Below are 14,630 nucleotides of genomic sequence, written 5' to 3' on the forward strand. Positions count from 1 at the left end.
GGAGCAGGCAGTCCCGCCGGTGCTTGTTTGAGCGGCTGGAGCAGGAAGAGCAGAGATTGAAGAAGCACGATGGCCGTTGGATGGACATCCGACAGTCAGTGCTTGTGCATCAACCTTTTTTTAGGAAAGCCTCAAATCTGTGGAAGACAACATACAGCCCATCTGCCATTATTTCTAATAATTTATAGCCCATTTGCTAATTCTTAATGTTTTTTTGGGGCCCATATTCTTTTTGTTAGCATTGCAGCCCATATTGTGCCAACGGTTAAAAAATTATACGAAATTTTGCATATTTCGATGCGGTTCGAACTGTTTTTAATCCCAAAATTTCGACTCACATTCAAACTGATTTTAAAAATAAATGTATATCAATATAAAATCCAACAAATTCTCCATGCATAAAAATTAATGTAATTTAAAATCTTGAAATGAAAAAAAAGATATTTGAAACTAATTGCCGGTTTGATGTGTTTTAAAAATGTACAACCCATTTCTCGTTACTGATGGGCCATTTTCTCGGCCAGCCGAATGAAAGCTCTCCTCGTCTTGAAAGATTTGCAGCCCGACAGGCCTGACAAAGCCACTTACTTGGGAAATCACAAAAAACTGGGATGTGGCCGTGGACCCAGCTGTCAGCCTCTCCACGTACATTACTCTTCTGATGGAAGTCGTTCCTTGACCACGTTGACCACGCCGCGCGGAGAGCACCATGGCGGTGGACGACAGCGAGGCCTAGGAAGGGGACGACGCGACAGTGGAAGCCCGCGCGGAGAGGACTACGAGGGTTCACTGGTTCGGCTGCGGTGTGAGGCTGCTGTCGCCGCAGGGCCTGGCCAGCGGTGGGAATAGTAGGGGGCGGTGAGGCCTCTACGACAGCACAGCCGGCCAGGGGAGGCAGGAGCATGCGGCACGACCAACGCTGCTTTGGGTGACTGGAGCAAGAAGACCAGAGGTTGAAGAAGCACTATGGCCGTTGGATGGACATCATACTGTCACTGGAGCTAAAATCGTTCATATAGACTAAGTTGACAAAGCCCTTCGTCCCCGTCAACTTAGTAGGCCCACAAGTCAGCCTCCCAGCAAGGTGGGTCCCAGCTAGCCGGGGGAGTATTCATTTTTTTGTGTGTAATAAGGCGGCACTTCTGGTGGGTCCGAGCTGACAGCGGGGGGAACGTTTTTTTCGCGAAATACGGTGGCCCATCCAGTGGGTCCCAGCAGTCAGGGGGAAACGATTTTTTTTTGCAAAATACTGGTGGCCCGTCCGGTGCGTCCCTGCTGTCAGGTGGAGGAACAATTAGTTTTCGCGTAATAAGGAGGCACTTCCTTGCGGCTGCCATGGACCCAGCTGTCAGCCTCTGCACATACAGTACTCTTTCGATGGAAGTCGGTCGCTGACCATGTTGACTACGCCGCGTCGAGAGCACCAGGGCGGTGGACGACGGTGAGGACTAGGAAGGGGACGACTCGGAGCCTAGGAAGACGCAACAGTGGATGCCCACACGAAGAGGAGTACGAGGGTTCACTGGTTCGGCTGCGGTGTGAGGCTACTCTCGCCGCAGATTAACAGGGGGTGTGGGTGAGTAGAGGGATGGCCTGGCCAGCGGTGGGGGTAGTAGGGGGCGGTGAGGCCTCCGCGGCCTCACAGCCGGCCACGGGAGGCAGGAGCACGCGGCACTGGTTTGGGCGGCTAGAGCAAGAAGACCAGAAGTTGAAGAAGCACTACGGCCGTTGGATGAACATCGTACTGTAACATGAGCTAGAATCGTTCGTATTGACTAAGTTGACAAAGCCCTCCATCCCCATCAAGTTGGTAGGCCCACAAGTCAGCCTCCCACTATGCTGGGTTCCAGCTGGCAGGTGGAATATTCATTTTTTTGTGCGTAATAAGGAGGCACTTCCTTGCGTGCGAAGATAGATGGTGGGTCTGACATGTTAGCGGGGGGCACTTTATTTCATGAAATACAGAGGCCCTTCCGGTGGCTCCCAGATGTCAGGTGGAGGAATCATTATTTTGCACATAATAAGGAGGCATTTCCTTGTGTGCGGCCATGGAGCCAGCTGCCAGCCTCTCCACGCATAGTCTACTTCCGATGGTGTCGTTCGTTGACCATGTTGACCACGCCGTGCCGAGCGCATCAAAGGTGGTGGACGACGGCGAGGCCCCGGACGACAACGAGCCGGAGATGGGAAGATGCGGGAGTAGAGTCACAGACAGAGAGGTGTATGAGGGTTAACTAGTTCTACTGCGGTGTGGTTCGGCAGTCGGTGGAGAAGAACAGGAGGTGTGGAGGGGTGGAGGGATGGCTTGGCCAACAGTGGAGTAGCGCTTCATAGCGAAGCGTGCTAAGCAGAGCTGCTAGCAGCAGGAGGCGGGAGGTGGTCCCAGCGGCACTGGAGGAAGAAGACGAGAGATTGAAGATGGATGCATGTCGTTGGATGAAAATCCAACAGCTAACATGTCAGAATCATTTGTTGACTAAATTGACAACGACTTGCATTGGCTTCGACCTATTGGCCCACACTTCAGCCTCCAAAAATGTGGCACGCATTCAACTCATTTTTTCAGAATTTTAGTCTTTTTTTGCACGGTAGAATTTACAGTCAATTTGATCTTCTTTTTTTTGAATTACAGCCATTAGCTGGGCTTGGTGAACAAATAATGTAGCGTCTATGCGGTCTGTTTATTTTATTTCCTAAAAAATTACAGGCCATTTGCACTTTCTCGAAATACACGATTTTGCTGGGCTGATTCTAATTATAATGTTGGGTTGGGCCATCAATGTTATCAAAAAATAAAAAGGGGCTGAGCATTTTGTTATAAATATATTTAAATAATAAGTGATATTATTACATTCGTCCTTAAATCTTACCAAGCTTTTGTACACAATCACTAGGATTTTCGTGCCAAAACAATCCAAGATTTTATTTGTTAAGAAATTGTTTTTATAAGTTAATAAGATGTGGGATATTGTTTTCTTACATATGTAAGTATCTGTTAAATATATGATGACAATAAAAATAATATATAATAACGTATGAAATAATTTGTTTTTGAAAAACAGGGAGCATCTCCCCGGTTCCATTGATGAGAACGAAACCACAACATATTCTGATACATCATCTCAAAGAGAAGTTCGAAAGCAAAGGTAGAAAAGCTACAAACTAGGGGGTTGGACGAACAAATTCTCTGAATAACACAAATCACCCGAGCGGTGCCAAAGGCAGAGCGGATAGAGCACTCAAATGACACAAGGAGGGTCCAGCGAAGCCATCATGGTCTTCAGCTGAGGGGCCGTGTCAGCCTGCGGTGACCAGTAAGCAAGCGGAGAGACCGGGCTGGAAGGCGTAGCATGGTGGATGTCCCTCTTTTTCGGCGCCAGGTGCCCATCATCTTCATCAGAGATCTTGAGACTAGCCCACGGGTCCAGCCCCAGAGCAGGTCGAGCCTTGTTCAACCACAAGTGATCGCCAATGGTTTCTGGAGGGATCGTGTTAGGGTTTCCACGAAGCCCATCAACTTGTCCTTGTCCGATCCGGAGGAGAGAATCGCCCAGTTCCTCACCAAGTTCCTGATCAACCTCAAGACCTGCGGAATGGAAATCCAGGAGGTGTTACTGAAAATCATAGCATTTCTATATTTCCAGAGGCACCAAAGGACAGTTGAGCTAACAGTGTTTAAAACTGGGCACTTTTGGTAGCAATCCAGAATCTGGCGACAGATTCGAAGGATGAGCCAATCTGACTAGAGAAATATTCCTCAATGTGGGCCCAGAGATGTTTAGCAACTATACATTCAAAAAATAGGTGAGAACAAGACTCTTGTTCCAAGCAGTAAACACAATCAAGGGGTTTGATGATGTGTCTCTTCCTAAGGTTATCCCTAGTCATCAATTTGTTTTTGGAGAGAAGCCAGAGAAATACATGAATTTTAGGGGGAACTCTCAATTTCCAGACAGCAGGGATAAACACGGGTTGAACCCCTCTAAAGTTGATAACATGATAGAGAGAGCTGGAGGAATACTTCCCCTTATTGTCCAGCTACCAAATCAGGGCATCCGGCTCGGCAGTAAAGGTAATGCTTTTGTTAAAGAGAGTTTTACACATTGACCGTCCCAAACTTCATTGACACTTTTGTTAAGCTCATCGTGGACAGAGTAAATAGGCCAAAATTGGACTGCTAGGGGGGATGTGCCAAACCAACTATCTACCGAGAACCCGGTTCTGCTCCCATCCCCTATGTTCCATCTATAGCCAAATTTCACAGCATGCATAATAGATTTTAATCCTTTCCATAATCTAGAGGTCTTAGGGTTGGAGGAAGGGACAAAAATATTAGGTTTATTTCCTAGGTATTTATGGGCAATAAGAACCTTCCAGGGTTTCAGGTCTTCCTCATAGAATCTTTTAATCCAACACCCTAGAAGACAGATGTTAATTTCTTGGAGGTTAGGTATGCCTAGGCCTCCAAAATCTTTTTTCATAGAGACTAGGGCCCAATTAGCAAGGTGTAGTTTCCTATTTCCCTCAAAATCATTCCACAAGCAATGAGACATCTGATAATTGATGAGGTTCACTGCCCATTTAGGGAACTTGAAGAAGTAGAGGAGATACACTGGAATGCTAGCCAAACAAGCTTGTATGAGGATCAATCAACCTCTGCAAGAGAGAAGTTTGCCCCTCCACCCAGCAATCCTTTTAATGATTTTATCTAGAAGGGGTTGGATATCCTCTCTCCTCGGTTTATCATAGTGGAGAGGGATACCTAGGTACTTAATGGGGAAGTTACGTTTATTACAGACTAGAATAGAGAGGAAGTCAGCTAACTCCTGATCATCCATGTTGATAGGGATGCGTTCACTTTTAAAGTAGTTGATTCTCATGCCTGAGACTTGTTCAAACCAAGTTAGAACAATTTTCAGATTGCTAGCATTTGTGGAGTCATTGTCTAAGAAAAGGATGGCATCATCTGCATATTGAAGGCAGATGATGCCACCAGGGCAGACCTCAGGACAGAGCCCTGCCATCAGACTATGATCAGCAACTTTGCTCTGCATTTTAGTAAGAACGTCCACTACTAAATTAAACAAAAGCAGAGAGATGGGGTCACCTTGCCTAAGGCCTTTACCAGCAAGGAAAAAATCACTTTCACAGTTATTTAACTTGACCCCAACAGACCCCCATGAGTAATTTGCTGGATCCAACTCTCCTCTATGAATGGCTTGGAAAAGATCTAAGAGATCATTTTTCACCAAGTCCCAAAAATGCTGGTAAAACAAGAAGGGAATCACATCAGGACCAGGAGCCCCATCAGGATAAGAGCTAAAAATGGCTTCCTTCACTTTTGTCTCTGAAAAAGGGGCTTCTAGCAGCTCATTTTCAGCAGGAGAGACTTTTTCAGAAGCAGAGAAAAAATTGTTTTGTAGAGAGAACCCAGAAGAGTTTTCTTTCTTAAATAGGTCTTTGTAGAAGTCACTAGCCACTTTCAGCATCTCATATACCTCAGTAACAGGGCCATTAGGGCCATCAAGGGAGTGAATGAGGGTTTTGCTCCTCTTCTGGTTAGCTACTGCATGGAAGTAAGCAGTATTTCTATCACTTCCAACATATCTAGCAGAACTTTGGATTTTCCTTCTGACAGGGCAATTCTCAACTTTATGGGTAACCATTTTGCAGATAAAAAAACTCTTGGGCTTGACACATTTATCCAAGTGATGCCCTGGTTCCCCATAGTTGTAGAAGATCACCTCAGAGTATGCCATAAGGCCCGAAGCAGGGGCAGGAGCAGTTTTCTGGATGTCCTATCTCTTCTTTTGCTGATTCTTGCCTTGAGATTTCCCACTGATCTGAGAGTAAGAACCACCAGCATATTGATCTTGGGTAATTACAGGAGCCTGCCCAGATTGTGCCCCCATTTGGGGCGGAGGTGGGCCGTACCACTGCCCAACTGGCGCTCCCCCCCATTGTGATAGGGGAAATTCATCGGAGTTCCTGGTTCCTGCTCATCCTCCAGCCAGATGTTGTCTCTCAGGAAGCAGAAATAACCACTAGATTGCAAGCCTAATTTCAATCTTCTGCAGGTTTGGGGGAGAGGTAAGGTAGGGGATCCACCTGCTCCGGCTCCGGTGGCGTGCTGGTGGGCAGGAGTCCAGTCAGGCATTCCCATCTCGCAGCACGGTGTGGATCTCCTGAATTCACTTCTCCTTTCGCCCATCGAACGAACGCAATCGGCGGCTCACTGGGGTGGGGCATCATGTGCTTCTCCGAGAAATCTCCTTCGAAGTAGATCCACAGGGCTAGATTCAGCAACTCCCAATCCACATGATCCTTGCACATCCGAGCATACCTGCGCGAGTGAGAGAACAGATTCGGTCCCTCCTCGGCTTCCTCCCTCGCAGCTTCCTCCTCTGCTTCCCTCCATTCGCGCGTGCACTAGGTCCAGGAGAGAGCGTCGTCGCGGATCCGCATCGCCCGCTCCCTCCATCTCCTCCCTCGATTCTCTCACAGCACCGCCAGCGTGACGGAGTCGAGCGGCTGGAGCATCCGCGAGAAGGCTTTGTAGAAATGTGGGAGATGCATCTTGTACATCTGCCTGTCTTCCAGCCATTCCCCAGTGGATATGGCCAGCAACTCCATGGGGTGCGCGAGCGGACTTGCTGAGGGGGGCACGCGCACCCGGAGTCAGGAGGCGAGGGGTGGCGGCGAGATCTATTTGCCAATTACTCCCTCCTTTTCGGTTTATAGGGCTCAATTCAAAAATCTCACCAACTGTCTGTGTCAAAACCGGCGGATCTCGGGTAGGGGGTCCCGAACTGTGCGTCTAGGTGGATGGTAATAGGAGACAAGGGACACAATGTTTTACCCAGGTTCGGGCCCTCTTGATGGAGGTAAAACCCTACGTCCTGCTCGATTAATATTGATGATATGGGTAGTACAAGAGAAGATCTACCACGAGATCAAGGAGGCTAAACCCTAGAAGCTAGCCTGTGGTATGATTGTTGTATGATGAAGTTGTCCTACGGACTAAAAACCCTCCGGTTTATATAGACACCGGAGAGGGTTAGGGTTACACAAAGTCGGTTACGATGGTAGGACATCTTGAATATCCGCATCGCCAAGCTTGCCTTCCATGCCAAGGAAAGTCCCATCTAGACACGGGACAAAGTCTTCAATCTTGTATCTTCATAGTCTTGGAGTCCGGCTGAAGGTATAGTCCGGATACCCGAACCCCCCCTAATCCAGGACTCCCTCAGTAGCCCTGAACCAGGCTTCAATGACGACGAGTCCGGCGCGTAGATTGTCTTCAGCATTGCAGGGCGGGTTCCTCCTACAAATTCTTCATAAAAGTTTGTAAACACCAAGAGTAGTGTCCGGCTCTGCAAAATAAGTTTCCACGTATTGCCATAGAGATAATAATATTAACACAAATCTAATCTGCTGACATATTCCGCAGCGTGGCATCACACTACGGCCAAGCCTTTATTCAAATCGTTTTCACTTCTCCACCTCAGCGTGTTTTGCGAGGCGGTTTCCTTGGCACGTCTTGTTAAAGCAGAGATCGTGTCCCCCATTTACGGGATTCTCATCAATACGGACGTGGGTAACCCAATCGTGCCCGTTAGCATGTCTTCTCGATTAAAGGCGAGTCCCAAACGGTTACGGGGAGGGCTCCTGGTATTCAACCTCTTATAAAGAGACCAGGGCCTTATTCCTTTTCCCCAATCTCAAAACAAGTTCACCCGTCGCCTCGAGTTCCAACACCCTAGGCTCCAGATTCCAGGCGCTTCGGACCTTTGTCAATGTCCGGTTCCGACCTTCAAGGCCGATGGATGCCCTCCTCCATCACGGAGGAGGACGTGCTAAAGTTGAGAGAGGCTAAGTTCTTGACCGCCAAAATTTCGCATAGGTTGCCTGCTCAAAGGCAGGCTATTCCCAGTCCCCAGCCCGGTGAGAGCGTAGTTGTCGGTGTCAAAACCGGCGGATCTCGGGTAGGGGGTCCCGAACTGTGCGTCTAGGCGGATGGTAACAGGAGGCAAGGGACACAATGTTTTACCCAGGTTCGGGCCCTCTTAATGGAGGTAAAACCCTACGTCTTGCTCGATTAATATTGATGATATGGGTAGTACAAGAGTAGATCTACCACGAGATCAAGGAGGCTAAACCCTAGAAGCTAGCCTATGGTATGAATGTTGTATGATGAAGTTGTCCTACGGACTAAAACCCTCTGGTTTATATAGACACCGGAGAGGGTTAGGGTTACACAAAGTCGGTTATAATGGTAGGAGATCTTGAATATCCGCATCGCCAAGCTTGGCTTCCATGCCAAGGAAAGTCCCATCCGGACACGAGAGGAAGTCTTCAATCTTGTATCTTCATAGTCCTGGAGTCCGGCTGAAGGTATAGTCCGGCTACCCGAACACCCCCTAATCCAGGACTCCCTCAGTAGCCCCTGAACAAGGCTTCAATGACGACGAGTCCGGCGCGCAGATTGTCTTCGGCATTGCAAGGCGGGTTCCTCCTCCAAATTCTTCATAAAAGTTTGTAAACACCAAGAGTAGTGTCCGACTATGCAAAATAAGTTTCCACATATTGCCATAGAGAGAATAATATTAATGCAAATCTAATCTGCTGACGTATTCCACAGCGTGACATCACACTACGGCCAAGCCTTTATCCAAATCGTTTTCACTTCTCCACCTCAGCGTGTTTTGCGAGGCGGTTTCCTTGGCACGTCTTGTTAAAGCAGAGATCGTGTCCCCCATTTACGGGATTCTCATCAATACGGACGTGGGTAACCCAACCGCGCCAGTTATCACGGCGCTTGGGAGGCAAGCGAGTTTTACTAGGCTGGTGGGACGCATACTCGCGTCCGCCCATATAAGGGGATAAGGATCCACCTTTTTACCTACACCTTCTTCCTCCTTTGCCTATCCATCTTCTGCGCACCCGAGCTCCAGCGCCCAAGCCCGCACTTCCTACCTCAACCTTTTCCAACAATGTCCGGAGCGGGAGGCAAGTGGGTGGTCTCCTCCGTCACGGAAGGCCATGTCAAAAAGCTAAGGAAGGCCGGATACTTGTCCAAAGACATCGCGCACCGGCTCCCTGAGGAGGGGCAGCTTCTCCCCACCCCAAGGCCCCATGAGAGGGTAGTATTTCTTCCCCACTTCCTCCGCGGACTGGGTTTTCCTCTCCGTCCATTTGTCCACGGACTCATGTTCTACTATGGCCTAGATTTCCACGATCTGGCCCCGAACATCATCCTCAATATCTTGGTGTTTATCACCGTGTGCGAGGCCATCCTCTGCATCCGGCCCCATTTCGGCCTCTGGCTCAAGACCTTCAACGTCAAGCCAAAGGTGGTGCGCGGCAACCAGGCGGAGTGCGGAAGTGCAATGGCTGGCAAAATAGCCAACGTCCTATGGCTCGAGGGCTCTTTTGTGGAGACCTTGAAGGGGTGGCAGTCAGGGTGGTTTTACATCACCGAGCCACGCGATCCAAAGTGGATCGCAGCCCCTGAATTCCGATCCAGACCCCCTACGCGGCTCACGTCCTGGAAGGAGATGGGCTTGTCGTGGGGCGACGAAGAAGAGGTGACCGGACTGCAAAAATGCATCCAGTCCCTGGTGAACAAGCAGCTCAAGCTTGTCAACGTAGTCCAGGTCATGCTCGTTCGCTGGATCCTTCCGTGTCAAGAACGGGACTTCAAATTGTGGGAGTTCAACCCGGCGCAGCATCGAACTCTGAGCAGGCTCTTCGACACGACATACGAAGATTTCTGGAAGGGGCTAACCAAAGGCGCCGAGGCTCCCACATCCGCCTCCAAAGACCGCGGATTCAGCTCGCAGTGTCCTGCTGGCGAGGTGAGATATTTTTATCTTTTATAGGATGTTAAGTTTTTTTCATAGTTTGACTCTATGCGGGATCTAAACTCCCTTACCTTTGACAGGATTAGCAGGCGAAGTCCGGACTGATTAACTGTCCGGCTCCCTTGCCCGAAGACCCAGCCCCTGCTCTCCTAGTGAAGCTTCTGGTTCCGGCACCTTATGTGGTGCCAGAGAAGAAGGCCAAGAAGAACAAGGCCACGGGGACTCGAAAGAGTTCCCGGCATATGGTGGTGTCGGACTCGTCATCCGACGAGTCCGAGACGCACTCCTCCCATGAAGATGAGGAGGAGGAAGAAGAAACCTCTCCCCCTCCAGCGAGGGGAGGAAAGAAGAGGAAGGACGCCCTAGTAGGGGAGGCCGAAGGGTCCAAGAAGAGGAAAACCCCTCCGTCGGACTACGCCCCCAACGCCGACGAGGACGAAGAGGAGTGGCCGGATAGGGACAAGCGTCCGGCGATATTGTAAGTGTTCGGATACCAGAGTAACTCATGATATTCCTTTTGTTGCACAGCTTTCCCTAATGTCGAATATAATCATGCAGCCCGCCCAAGGACGGGCTCGACGAGTCGTCGAGCGGCTCCCTGGATTCATCGGACGTGAATTCAGTTCTGCCCGCTGCCTCCCCCTGTGCCGCGGATGACGCCGAAGTGGCGTCGCGACAAGCTCGGGGGCAAGAGGAGGTGGTCCAGGAGGAGCCGCGAGGCGACCTCCCGGACTCCAGGAGTAAAGGGGACAAGACCCCCCCAGGGCTCCAAGTCCGGCTTTAAGCCGGACACCGTGCCGGAATCGTCAACGGTTCCGGACCGTGGCAGGCGAACTCCTGCCAAGAGGAGCAAGCCTATTAAGCCAGCGTCCTCTGTCCATCCGGAGGCGCCGGACAATCTGCTGGAGGTGCTTAAGGGCGCCTCCATCGACGAGGAGCACCGTACCATCATGAGTATGGTGGTCTAGAAGGTTCGGTCCGCCAAAAGCGGACTGACTGAAACTTGTCCTAGCCTTCTAACAGGCTTCGAGGTAAGGAAAAAATATGTAAAAATATTACCACATAGACAGTAGCCCCTGATGCTCTGTTTGGCGTTCGGAAAGAAAAGCCGAATAGAGGATCTATTAAATATCGCAGGAGTCTAACTAAAAAGGAGTCAATATACGTATGCAGGCTTCGCTGCTGGCCACCGCCGCACTGACTGCGGAGGTGGGTGCCCTGAAGCAGGGCCTCAAGCGGACCGAGCAAGAGCTCGGCCTTGCCAAACGGAAACTCGAGGAGAAAGAAGGTAAGAGATACCTTATCGAAAAAATGCCTATAAGAAGACGCAATTGCAAAAAATGACAGGAGTATACTGCTTATTTGTAGGGGCCACAACTGAGGTGGCGACCCTCAAGCAGGCGCTGTCTGAGGCTGAGAAGAAAGCGGCCACGGAGCGCACTGAGCGGGAGAAATTTGAGGCGCAGGTCGGCGAGGTGCAGCAAGAGCTTCACGCTCTCATGAAAAAACATGAGAGTTTGGAGCTCGACTCGAAGACACGAGCGTCCGAGCTTGCTGCGGCCCTTAAAACTGCCAAATCTGCCAAGGCCGAAGCCCAGAAGGCCCTGCAGGAATTGGATGCGGTGAAAAAGATAGCGGCGGGTAAGGCATTCTCTATGCAAAGCAGACATATAAAAGTAAACTACTTGTTACTTACCCGAATCCGGAGCTCTCCAGGGGCATTCGCAGATCTTCCCCGCAGCGTATCCGATGCCGCCGCATTCTATCGAGCTGAGGAAGGTAGCTCGATGGAGAAGGTGTTCTGGTCTCAGTACGCTAAGGCCGGACACGCTGTGCCTTTGAGCGACTAGCTGAAGCAGCTGGTCAAGCTCCACAAGGCGGCCAAACAGGCCCTGAAGGGCTTCATAGTTCGGCTATGGCCTGGAGAGGCCCTGCCTGCGAGCTACTTCGGACTGGTGTGGCGGCTGGTGGAGGCTTGTCCAAGGCTCAAGGTCATCAAGCGCTCCGTCTGCATCGAAGGTGCCCGTAGGGCCCTTGCCCGTGCAAAGGTGCACTGGGGTAAGCTGGACGGTGAGAAGCTTGTGAGGGATGGGCCGCCGCCGGGGAAGGAGCATCGCAAGCCCGAGAACTAATACAAGGATGTTCTGGCTGGTGCCCGCCTTATGGCGGATGAATGTTCCAAGGATGTAATTTTTGAATGAACTCGCTCGTGTTATCCTGTGCGCTGAAAACTTGTTCATATGAGCTAAGCAATGCTTGTTGAATTTAAAATATTACTTTCTGTGCGGCCGTTTATCAAAAAATTGAGAGATGTCTAGTCGTCGGCTTCTGCCCCCATGCCACTAGTGCTGGGGTGTTCGTGATAAACCTGAGCGCTCTTTTTCCCATGATTGGGTCCGTCGAGGGAGGCGCTCAGCACAACGAACAAGGCAATCGGACTATAATGCTTGAACACTCTCACTTAGCCATAGAACTCTGTAATTTTAAATTTCGGCGAAGCCCCTAGTATTCGGAAGACCGAGTTCGGGGCGCTATCCACGCCTTGGCCGGACAAAGCCGGTTCCTCGCTCGAAGCGGCATAAGTCTTTAAGGACTCGAAAAACCTCTCGAACAGCGACCGGTCTCTCGCCTCATCATGACAGTCAGTTTTAGCTTTCTCTACTGAGGTGCTCAGCCCAGCTCAACTGGGGCACAATCGTAGTAGTTCGCCTAGTGCTACCTTAGCCGATATAGCGGAACATAAGGCACGAAAACATAGGAGCCGGGCAAACCCAACTATTAACCCAAATCATGATTCGGAGCCGATGCATATAGTGCTATAAGTTCGGGGTGCCGCACTTGTGAAAGTGTACGGACTTCTCACGCCATATTGATGGGTACTGAAGCCCCTGGCGTATTTTTGCCGTACCACGGTGTACGGATGCAACATGTTATTAATAAACATATATATAAAAATAGGATAATGCAAAAATAGACAAAAAGCTATGCATTGTTTTATAGAAAGGCTGCTATGAAAGCGGAACGATACAAATAGTGCGATAAGCAGAAGAAATTGGACTATTTAACATGTCCTGGCCAGGGGCAGGCCGCGGAATTGTATTAAAAAACAGGTATACTGCTCGTAATAGAGACCACCTGGGAGTTCCATAATGCGGCGCGGCTTGTCTGCTTTCCTGGATCTTGCATCATTTGTGCGGTAGTTGAATTGCCGAACGGGTCATCCGAAGTATGGAGTCCTGAGAGTAAGGAAGAAAGAAAAAAAAAGGAATCCGGCAGCCCCTGGTGCGGTTTAAGCCGTTTTTCGGGCGTGCCGTGAGAGTGCCCCTTCCCCTGTGCCCATGGTATTTCAAGAGCGTGGTTATGTACGCGAAGCACTGGTTTTGCTATATCGCGAGGGCTAGGGTTGGGGCCGCATTGCTACGCTAGCTCAGAACGTGCCAGGCGGTCTTGTTGTAGGGTACTCCGGGCGTGTTCGACAGTGTCCGGCTTTTTGAAGGCCGAACTGGAGAATTGCCTAGAGAGGCTACTTTGTACTTCTGCTGCGAGTGCTGCCGTGTGCTCCTCCATTCGGAGGGAGTGTTCGGTGTTCCCATTGACCGTGATTACTCCTCTAGGGCCTGGCATCTTGAGCTTGAGGTATGCATAGTGCGGTACCGCATTGAATTTTGCGAATGCGGTTCACCCGAGCAGTGCGTGATAGCCACTGCGGAACGGGACTATGTCGAAGATTAACTCCTCGCTTCGGAAGTTATCTGGAGATCCGAAGACCACTTCTAGTGTGACTGAGCCTGTACAGTTGGCTTCTACACCTGGTATGACGCCTTTAAAGGTCATTTTGGTGGGCTTGATCCTCGAGGGATCTATGCCCATTTTTTGCACTGTATCCTGGTAAAGCAGGTTCAGGTTGCTGCCGCCGTCCATGAGGACTCTTGTGAGATGAAATCCGTCAACGATTGGTTCTAGAACCAATGCGGCGAAGCCGCCGTGACGGATGCTAGTGGGGTGGTCCCTTCGATCAAAGGTGATCGGGAAGGAGGACCATGGGTTGAACTTTGGGGCGACTGGCTCTATCGCATATACGTCCCGTAACGCATGCTTCCGCTCCCTCTTGGGGATGTGGGTTGCGTATATCATGTTCACCGTCCGCACTTGCGGGGGAAATCCCTTCTGTCCACTATTGTTCAGCGGCCTGGGCTCCTCCTCATTGTCGCTATACAGCCCCTTGTCTTTGTTTTCAGCTCTTAACTTGCCTTCCTGCTTGAACACCGAACAATCCCTGTTGGTGTGATTGGCTGGCTTTTTGGGGGTGCCATGTATCTGGCACAAGCGGTCGAGTATTCGGTCCAAACTGGACGGGCCCTGAGTATTTCTTTTGAATGGCTTTTTCCGTTGACCGGATTTGTAGCCTTGGAATCCGGCATTAACTGCCGTATCCTAGTTGCTGTCGCTGTTAACGTGGCGCTTTTGTTTGTTCCGACGCGACCTGTCACTTTTGTCCTTGGTATTTGAATTACCAGGGTTCTTGGTTATGTTGTTGCTGCGAGCTAGCCAGCTGTCTTCTCCCGCGCAAAAGCGGGTCATGAGTGTCGTGAGGGCTGCCATAGATTTCGGCTTTTCCTGTCCCAGGTGACGGGCCAGCCACTCGTCACGGATATTATGCTTGAAGGCCGCTAAGGCCTCTGTGTCCGGACAGTCGACTATCTAGTTTTTCTTTGTTAGGAACCGTGTCCAGAATTGCCTGGCCGATTCCTCTGGCTGCTGAATTAT

Source organism: Triticum aestivum, chromosome 2A (genome assembly GCF_018294505.1).
Source record: "Triticum aestivum cultivar Chinese Spring chromosome 2A, IWGSC CS RefSeq v2.1, whole genome shotgun sequence".
NCBI lineage: Eukaryota > Viridiplantae > Streptophyta > Magnoliopsida > Poales > Poaceae > Triticum > Triticum aestivum.